At 41.0% G+C, this 10,596-nt stretch overlaps 1 protein-coding gene across 3 annotated transcripts in view; it reads right to left on the reverse strand.

Moving 5' to 3' along the window:
• Positions 1–10,351, reverse strand: part of mapre1b (microtubule-associated protein, RP/EB family, member 1b) — a 30,493-nt gene extending 20,142 nt beyond the window's left edge. The window contains exons 1-2 of one of the 3 annotated variants that reach the window (XM_063041297.1): positions 10,224–10,272; positions 7,991–8,076 (exon numbers count right to left, since the gene is read on the reverse strand). The gene's annotated coding sequence lies outside the window, so the exon portion shown is untranslated. Of the gene's footprint in view, positions 1–7,990; positions 8,077–10,223 lie in introns of all 3 variants that reach the window. The other 2 variants (XM_063041299.1, XM_063041298.1) reach the window with 2 other exon arrangements.
• Positions 10,352–10,596: the final 245 nt, after the last annotated feature.

The raw sequence follows: 10,596 nt of genomic DNA on the forward strand, positions 1-10,596 counted from the left end.
CACCACCACAAATTTCTCATCATCAGATTCTTTCTTATTGCTCTGTCCTCCTTACCAACTGATCAAAATTTGCTTGTAACTATCTTCCTCACTATCTACACCAATTTTCACAACAACTACACCCACATTACTATCCACATTATTGAATGTATAGCAAAGAACAAGAATCACAGCCAGCACTAAAGTACACCATTGCTCATAGACTTCTAATCACACAAAAAAATCCTCCATTATCACCCTATGTATGTGTTTGTCCATCGTCATTGTCGATGAGGACCTTGACACCATTATGGTGTCGAGACTAGCGCGTGGTTTGGATTTAAGTGAGGGAGAGTTGCGCACAGTGTCAGCCTCACTCTCTCTTCCCAATTCCCATCTGGATCCAATGGCAAAACAAGAGTCGAGATGACTGGAGATGGGACGAGGTGCAGTGGATGACCAGGACGTCTTCTGTGTCTTGTCCTGCTCTACACGTTCCACGACACGTGCAGAGACCACCTTCTTGACCGTTGGATCTTCCATTGGTCTCGTTCACTCAATCCATTGGAGTCGGTCTTGGATAGACAACTCCCTACCTCAACGAGGGTTTGAGACCCGTCGGCTACCCTCATCTGGTTTAGCCGGCTTGTTGAAGCCATTGCCCGGGGTGTGGTCGCTGTCTCATGCAAACAGCTATGGGGAGCCACAGGTGACAGCTGAGTACCAGGTGGGGACCAAAGGTGGACTAACCGCCTTGAAAAGGACGTGACATGTTCCCCCACCAGAGGTGCTACCCCTCCCTGACACCCCATACACCCCAAGTATAAGGCATTGGCAAGACCACACCTGGAATATGGAGAGCACATCTAGTTAGCATTCTGTAGGATAGATGCAATTCAGCTAGATGCAGAAAAAGATTTAAAAGGAAGTTATCTGGATTGGAGTGCTTGAGTTATAGGAGAGACGAGATAGGCTGGGACTATTCTCATGGGTGAGTCTAAAACTACAAGGCATAGGCTCAAGGTAAGAAGGAGAAGATTTAAATGGGATTAAAGGGGCAAGCTTTTCCAGAAAGAAGACAATGAGCGAATGAAGACAATGGAGTGGTAGAGGCAGTAGTTACAATGGTTAAGACATTGGACAGGTACACGGAGAGGAAAAGTTTAAAGCGATATGAGCCAAACTAAACTAACTCAGAAAGATAACTTGACTGGCATTGGACCTGATGGGCCAAAGGGACCATTTCCATGCTGTATCTCTCAGACTTTATTCTAGTATTTGGCAAATGTTGAATCCAATTTACCAACTTGATTTGTATTCAATTAACTCTACCTTTTGGACAGTCCCATACATGCAGCCTTGTCAAAGCCCTTATTGATGCTAATCTGCACTATATCAATTGTACTGCCGCATCAATAAAGAAAAACAAAATCTATTCTGAAATTTTTAAATTTGGAGTGGTTTCTCCTGACCCATAATTTTTATTACAATTAAAGTTTCCCATTAACACCACATTTTTTTTATCTCCATTCCTCCCCCTCAATTTACACCACAGATCCTTTACTAATTGCACAGTTCTCAGTTCCTTGTGTGTCTCCCCAATCCCAAAGTGGCCTGGTTTCCAACACCAGTACTATGTCACTCTCAGGTAACTTTTTCCTGAATATTTAATTTAAACAACTCAATGTTGTCACCAGCTGACTGCATTAAAATACCACACATACATCTTAAAATGTTCAACCTGTGTATTTTCAGATACCTTATATGTGTATAAATAACTTTCAGTTAAGCAACTGCCCCCACCCTACTTATTCCAATACTGTATTCCCCATTCCATGACAGCGAAGTTAAGAAATGAAGGGAAAAGCAAGAGAAAGAATTCAGCAGCTAAGTTGATGGAACATGCAATGAAACGAAAGCAGGAAGCAATAATAATCAAGTCAGTGAGGTGGAAACTGTTAGGAATTGGACTGGAACAGAAGAATGTTCCATACATCCCACGAACAGGTAGGCACAATTTGCAACAATTATTATTTGGGAAGAACTGAGTTAAGGATCTGCTGAATGTTTTGCAAGCTTTCGATTTCTAGCAATACAAGTTCTTTGATCCAATTAAAGTGCTATTGTTTGATTTGAGAACTAGTTCAGCCAGGCAAAAGACAAGTGGCATCAGACAGGAATTGGTTTGACCACTGACTGTGGGGGGGGGGGGGGGGGGAAAGAGAGCCAAAGGAACAAAGGCTGGAACATGAGCTTTAAATCTCTCCAGACCTCCATGGTAAAAGCAAACCAAGAAAATGAAAACTTGCATTAGCAAAAATACAATGAAATGTGGCAGATGTAGCTGGAAAGAGGTAGAGAGAAAAGAATAACAGTTAAATTAAGACACCTGGCAAGAATAGATTGTATTTTTCACATGGCGTTTGCTGATGTACTATACATTGCAACTTAATATGAAAAACTAAACCTACTTTAAATTCCAAGGAATTAAAGCTGAAAATGAATAAACCAATGATTGTCTTTTTAAACCAATCCTAAATGAAATGCTTACTAAATCACAAATATACTTCACACATCAATGCCTACACTGCAATGTCACAGAAGAACAATGTGTGCAACTGAGCACAAAAAAATCAAACTAGCATTTTAAAAGGGTGTGCAGCATTTAAGCGAGATGGAAAAAAAAATCAGGTGAATTCAACCATAGTCTGCCAGTTTCAAATATACTGCAATTATAGTGTTTACTTGATACCAACTGACAGGAGTTAAAAATGTAAAGCTCGAATCACTCTGAAACTTTGCATGAAACTTTTCATCAAGCATTACCAGCAATAATTAACTGCTAACACATTCTTTGTGCACAGGTATAAAGATGGCCCTAGTTTAAATGTTATATAATTCCATAATTCTACAAAGTCCTTATAATTATTGTCCTGCTGGAATACATTATACAAAACACCAGTTCACCCAGTAAGATGATAAAACATAGAAACATAGAAAATAGGTGCAGGAGTAGGCCATTCGGCCCTTCAAGCCTGCACCACCATTTATTATGATCATGGCTGATCATCCAACTCAGAACCCTGCACCAGCCTTCCCTCCATACCCCCTGATCCCCGTAGCCACAAGGGCCATATCTAACTCCCTCTTAAATATAGCCAATGAACCGGCCTCAACTGTTTCCTGTGGCAGAGAATTCCACAGATTCACCACTCTGTGTGAAGAAGTTTTTCCTAATCTCAGTCCTAAAAGGCTTCCCCTTTATCCTCAAACTGTGACCCCTCGTTCTGGACTTCCCCAACATCGGGAACAATCTTCCTGCATCTAGCCTGTCCAATCCCTTTAGGATTTTATACATTTCAATCAGATCCCCCCCTCAATCTTCTAAATTCCAACGAGTACAAGCCTAGTTCATCCAGTCTTTCTTCATATGAAAGTCCTGCCATCCCAGGAAGCAATCTGGTGAACCTTCTTTGTACTCCCTCTATGGCAAGGATGTCTTTCCTCAGTTTAGGGGACCAAAACTGCACACAATACTCCAGGTGTGGTCTCACCAAGGCCTTGTACAACTGCAGTAGTACCTCCCTGCTCCTGTACTCGAATCCTCTCGCTATAAATGCCAGCATACCATTCGTCTTTTTCACCGCCTGCTGTACCTGCATGCCCACTTTCAATGACTGGTGTATAATGACACCCAGGTCTCGTTGCACCTCCCCTTTTCCTAATCGGCCACCATTCAGATAATAATCTGTTTTCCTATTTTTGCCACCAAAGTGGATAACTTCACATTTATCCACATTAAATTGCATCTGCCGTGAATTTGCCCACTCACCCAACCTATCCAAGTCACCCTGCATCCTCTTAGCATCCTCCTCACAGCTAACACTGTCGCCCAACTTCGTGTCATCCGCAAACTTGGAGATGCTGCATTTAATTCCCTCATCCAAGTCATTAATATATATTGTAAACAACTGGGGTCCCAGCACTGAGCCTTGCGGTACCCCACTAGTCACTGCCTGCCATTCTGAAAAGGTCCCGTTTATTTCCACTCTTTGCTTCCTGTCTGCTAACCAATTCTCTATCCACATCAATACCTTACCCCCACTACCATGTGCTTTAAGTTTGCACACTAATCTCCTGTGTGGGACCTTGTCAAAAGCCTTTTGAAAATCCAAATATACCACATCCACTGGTTCTCCCCTATCCACTCTAGTAGTTACATCCTCAAAAAATTCTGAGATTCATCAGGCATGATTTTCCTTTCACAAATCCATGCTGACTTTGTCCGATCATTTCACCGCTTTCCAAATGTGCTGTTATCACATCTTTGATAACTGACTCCAGCAGTTTCCCCACCACCGATGTTAGGCTAACCGGTCTATAATTCCCCGGTTTCTCTCTCCCTCCTTTTTTAAAAAGTGGGGTTACATTAGCCACCCTCCAATCCTCAGGAACTAGTCCAGAATCTAACGAGTTTTGAAAAATTATCACTAATGCATCCACTATTTCTTGGGCTACTTCCTTAAGCACTCTGGGATGCAGACCATCTGGCCCTGGGGATTTATCTGCCTTTAATCCCTTCAATTTACCTAACACCACTTCCCTACTAACATGTATTTCGCTCAGTTCCTCCATCTGACTGGACCCTCTGTCCCCTACTATTTCTGGAAGATTATTTATGTCCTCCTTAGTGAAGACAGAACCAAAGTAATTATTCAATTGGTCTGCCATGTCCTTGCTCCCCATAATCAATTCACCTGTTTCTGTCTGTAGGGGACCGACATTTGTCTTTACCAGTCTTTTCCTTTTTACATATCTAGAGCATTGGACTATTTCCAGCAACCATGAATTCAGTAGATCACCAAACTGGATTTTGTTTTAAGCATTTTCAGGAGAGACCTTATTTTGAGAATGTGAAGGAAAATGCAATAGTAAAACTATAGTAGAGTTCTATTCACACTTATAAAGAAATAATTTATAGTATAGAAAGCAAGACATGAGCATTACTAACATGCAGGCCAATGATATTGATTGCTGAGACACACTGAAATGTGGAAGAGGTTCAAGACCACAGGAATCCCTAATTTAATTTCTCCACCATGACCTTGTACAAAATCTATAATATAGACATCTTTGGGGCTTGATGACTGCAGAACCCAAGGTTTGAGCTATGGAGTTCAGGATTGAGTAGCTAAAACTCTGGACATTTTTGAACAGAGGGTACAATTGTTATTACATGCTATAGAGATGAGGAGCAATTTCTTTAGCTAGAGGGTGGTGAATCCGCAAAATTCTTTCCCACAGACGATTGTGGTGGCCAAGTCGTTGGGCGTTTTTAAAGCACAAGTTGATAGGTTCTTAATTAGCAAGGACATCAAAGGTTACAGGCAGAAGACTGGGGAATGAGGTAGAGGGGGAAAATAAATCTGTCATGATGGAATGGAGGAGACTTGATGGGCCGAATGGTCTAATTTGCTCCTGTCTTATGATCTTAAAGTTCCAAAGCTTGGATTTGGAATACTTATCCATGATTATTTAGGAAATTATCTTTCTAAATAAGAGCACTTGAACAGAAGGTGACAAACCAAATGCTAGAACATGGAATTAATATGTATGGTTCATGTAGATACAATGAAATGGCCAATTTCCATGCTTTATGACTCAGATGCGAACATGAAATTCTGAAGATGTTAATGTTCTTGTATCCTCTAGAATTTTTGTTATGATCTCATTCCAATTGACAGGGTTAGCAAGTCAAAAATGATAAAATAAAAGAATATGAAGAGAAAATGATTAATGTCATTATATCCAATGAAACAGAGAATTTAATATGGAAGCCTAGAATGGGAGTAGGTAATCACCAATTTTAAAAATACATAATAATCAAAATTAGACTGTTTGCTTACAGCTATGCCTCAACATGAAAAGAGAACAGTTCAAAAAAACTAAAATCTAGGAAATCACCAGGAAAGAGATAGAGATAATTTCAAAATATAACCTACATACAGGACTGTTGTAAAACATAAAATGTTAACAATAGAATGCAGGAGAAAAGTTTTAAAGAATGTTGTTAATGACTGAGAAGTCAGTGGCAAAATCCGGTAGCAATGTATTTAATTGGGTTCCCGGATGGTGAAAACAGAAGTGGTTTAGTAGGAAAGTACCATGAGAAAAGGGGTGTTTGGTGGAAAAAAAAAGCAAATCAAGGATTCACAGGGGAAACAATCCCTTTGGAATGCAGAAAGATTAATGAGGTATCTGGAGTTGGAATCTCATTGAAAGTGGTAGATTTTACAGAAGAGCACAAGTTGAATATTGAAACCGGTGGGCTGGAAGGTGAAATCAAGGGTTGCCATTATGTTGTGCAGACAGGTTAAGAGCAGAAATGCGAGAAATAAGAGGAGGCACAATTGAAAGCCCTATTGCAGAGGAAAAGTCATGGTTAAAGAAAAAAACAACCCAAAAAGTTCTGTCATCACAACAGAAACATCAGAAAGACTGAGAACAAAATGGATCTCTTATAGGAAACAGGGCGAGAGGACTTCAGTTGTTGGAGTCTGTGTGCTTGGATTGGATGTTGATTGCGAACTGGCTTGTTGAAAGTGGCTTCCCCTCAACCACAGTTCTGCTCACACATCAACCTCCTCCCACGTACAGCAAGACATTGTCTCCTTTGTTCCCATCTTCCACCCACTGGATTCAACAGTCATCCTCAACTACTTCTACTCCCCGCCCCCCCCCCAATCATTATAAACAGGCTATTCAGTCTACAACTCCCAAAATTGCTCTTCCACCTCCACCTACTGCTCTGCTTTTCATTTAACTCTGGTTGATTCCCTTTTACCTTATCCTTTCCCATCATCTAGAAACCCCAACAGCAATTCACTTGCACTTCAAGTTAGATTTGGTGCTCAGGTTACAATTTCCTCTCAAATGGAGAAACCAAACACAGATTGTGAACAATCTGTAGAACAGTTCTGCTTATCGTGCATGAATGACTTTGACCTCCCAGTCACCTATCAATTTAATTCTCTATCCTCCTGTCATTATGACCTCTGAATACCATAGGATACCAATGAAGCCCAACATAACTGAGGAACAGCACCTTGTCTTCCATCCAAGTGTAGAGGCAGAAACAGGCCCATGCACCCCACTGAACCTATGCCAATTACAATCATTTACTCCAACCCAATATAAATTGTATGTCCTTATACATTCTAGTGGTTACCCCCCCCCCCCCACTGATTCTACTAGTCATGTATGCACTAGGACGGGGGTTCTCAGCCTTTTTTATGCCATGGTCCCCTACCATTAATGGAGGGGTCCATGGACCCCAGGTTGTGAACCCCTGTACTAGAGGCAGATTTGCAATAGGCAATTAACACCTACCAACCTAAAATGCCTCTGGGATGTGTGAGGAAAAAAATGAGCACCTGAAAGAAACATACATCACAGGCAGAATATACAAATTCCACATAGTCAGGTGTGTGTGGAATTCAACAAGTTAACCAGCCTTTTCGATCTATATCTGATCTGGCCAGCTCTGATGCAAGATTAATAAGCAGTAACTTTAATTCAGTTTCTCTCTCTCTCCCATAGATGCTGATCTACTGATCACCATCCTTTATTTCAGGAATTCTAGCAATTGTAGTTTTCCTATACTCATGCTTTATATCCCCCATCCCCTCTTGCGCACCCTGCCGCCCTGATTAATTTTCTTTTACTTACACTTCTGCAGAAGGGCAACTTACTTTCATTTGTTACTGGTTAAAGGACTAAAAGCAAGCCTGCCATCTAGACAATCTTGCTCTCCAGCCATGATAGACATTCCAATAGTTCTCTTCACCTTACTTGATTTGTTTTTTTTTAAATAGTGCACTCAGGAATAAAACAATACTTAAGATGTAAATAGGAGAGCTATGTTAGGACAGGGGGCAGGTGAAACAATGGCAAATGGGGATGTTGAGAATAAGCAAAAAACCAAAATGGTGGATTTAAGGAGCTGAATTACCTAAAACCAATTGAATTTCCTTTATTGTACAGTGCAGGAACAAGCTCTTCAGCCCAACTTGTCAAATCCAGGACACGGCTAAAAACCTATAAGAAATAAGAGGTGATGTCCCTTATGCTGACACAGATTACTCAGGAACAGTGTAAGAGGGTATTAGCAGAAAAGCAGCACAGTTGAATGACTGACAACTGACAGCTTGGTAGTACACCTCCATATTTAACAGAGGTGCAAGAATGATCTCTGAATCTGGCTTCATTCTCTCTAATGCAAAGGCAACTAGCTTCCGTGACAACTACAATACAAACTGAACAGAGCTATAAATCTCACTTCTACCTTGAATCCAGACAGCATGGGAGTTAGAAAGATAGTAGTAGAGCGTCTGAATTTGCAGGTTGACTGAATGTTATAGAGCGAACAAGGGTGCAACAGCTGCATGTGAAAGAGGAGAAAGATTTGTTCAGTCGCAGAGGAATGAGATACTAAATGAGGAAGCTGGTGTTGAGTATGAGGTTAAAACCTACTCTAGTCAAGAGAAAAGGGAAGGAATGAGTGCCAGAAAAGATGCAGATGGAGACTGTCTGACATTACCAGTCATCCTCTGAAGAGCTTGACTTAATTAGAAAAAAATCCAGAATTAGATGAGCTTCAAGGCATTGATAGACATGGAGAATATGAAAAAACAAATTTTACAAGTATTGAAATGTAGAACTCCAAGTCCCAGAATAATTATACCAATATACCATGGGCAGTATATTGGTATAATTATTCTAGGACTTGGAGTTTCATATTATAACAGAGTTCCACACAGTAACAGGAACAACACATTTTATTCTACCTTTAGAACTATTTTTTAAAAACAGAATTTTATTTGCAGTATAAATCATTTTAAGTAAATGCCAGAAGCACAAGAATACATTTCAAAGTGTAATGGACAGATTAATATGTAAATCTTGAGAACAAGTTATTATTGATGAAACATCTTCATGAAGTACTTAAATCTGTTTTCATTTTATTTCTAGATCCACATAGCAGCACAAATAAAAATCTTGTTGCATCTTTCATACATCTAGCCTAATTTCTACTATTAATCAATCTGCGCCTCTCAATAATATTGCAGAGATTAAAAATCAGTGGAATGCACTTTCGTTTCAGGTTTAAAACGTCAATTAAATGCGTTTGTCATGCTTTCCGACTGTAAATAAAATAGACTGGATAAATGCTGATATTTAAATTGAAGTATGGGGAGATCGAGACGAGTGCACAAATAGGCGTTAGCCGCATATCCCGGGACACATGGACAATGACTGCTGGTTCATTGTCTTCAGGTCGGAATTCGGATTCGCGTGGAAATTGAAGAGCAGAGAGAAAGGGAACAACAAACTCCGTGTAAACACACAAAGAACTCCCCCAAAGTAGGCAATATCGAAGCCAGCGCCATGATAGCCATGTGCTATGTATTCAGTACTACTTAACAACCTTGCTTCTCTGCTACATTGCAGCTACTTCCTCTCCTACATGACGACGCGGACGGCAGAGGCGAGACAAGCTGCGATTGACATCGTGAGTAACCAATAGATGCGAGACGACCACGTGCACAGACGATGGCTGATGGCCAATGAACCGGCGCCGGAGGGGACAGGCAGGGCGGGACACTAGTTCGCAGACGGGCCCGTCCGTCTTTAAAATACCAGGCCTACTATTTGACAGATAACCCAAATGGAATTGAGAAAAGGGGAAAAATGAGGAAAAAGTCGCGAGAATGCTTTGTCGTAAATGCCGCTGGATGCTAAACAACACCTCTAGGGTTAGCGAAGACTCAAGCTTCAAGCCTCCTTGTGACATGATCTCCATCTTAAACCAGAAGCGATAAAGGATCAAATGTGAATAAATTCTAAAAAAAAGTAAACGAATTTTCTTATGGGAGATTTAAAAAATATCATAAGAAGGTGTACAATTAAAGTAATTTCAAAAGCAAGAGAGCGTGCGGATTGAACACGTACAAACACACACACAAAAAGCGTCATTTATTGCCAAGCCAGACCGAATGCACCCTGCACCGGACAAACCAGCCCTTCATAAAAAAAATACTTTAAATCCATCACCAATGCACGCCAGCGACAAGTAGGCGCGATCAGCTTCGACTAAGTAAATAATATTTTCGCATTTGTTAAAAAAAATCTTATAAACTAAATTAGTAAACGGGATAACAAAGAGGTGGGAGGAAATAACTCACCCGCCGCGCCTCAAGATATCTGTCGCCCTCCTCCCTCTTCCTTTTCTAACCGACCGGATCCGACGCTCGGACTCTTTCGAACGTGAAAGCCGCTAATTCAAACTCATTCAGCGCGCTGCCGCTCGCCAGTGACGTCACACGCAATTGGCGTTTACATCATTCGCACGACGACAATCCCGCCCTGGTCTGTGCGTTGCTATGGCGACTGGTCCCAGCGCCGAGAGAGCTCGCTGATCTCACGGACTGACAGAAGGGTGAGGAGTCCGGATCGATGCTATCAAAGGAATAATGTCCTTCTTTTTAAAGCAAGGGAAGCACGATCATAAAAAACGATATTCTTTTAAAACACACTAATATAAGTGCCACTTGATTT

The sequence above is a fragment of the Mobula hypostoma genome, chromosome 2 (genome assembly GCF_963921235.1).
Source record: "Mobula hypostoma chromosome 2, sMobHyp1.1, whole genome shotgun sequence".
In the NCBI taxonomy this organism is placed as follows: Eukaryota; Metazoa; Chordata; class Chondrichthyes; order Myliobatiformes; family Myliobatidae; genus Mobula; species Mobula hypostoma.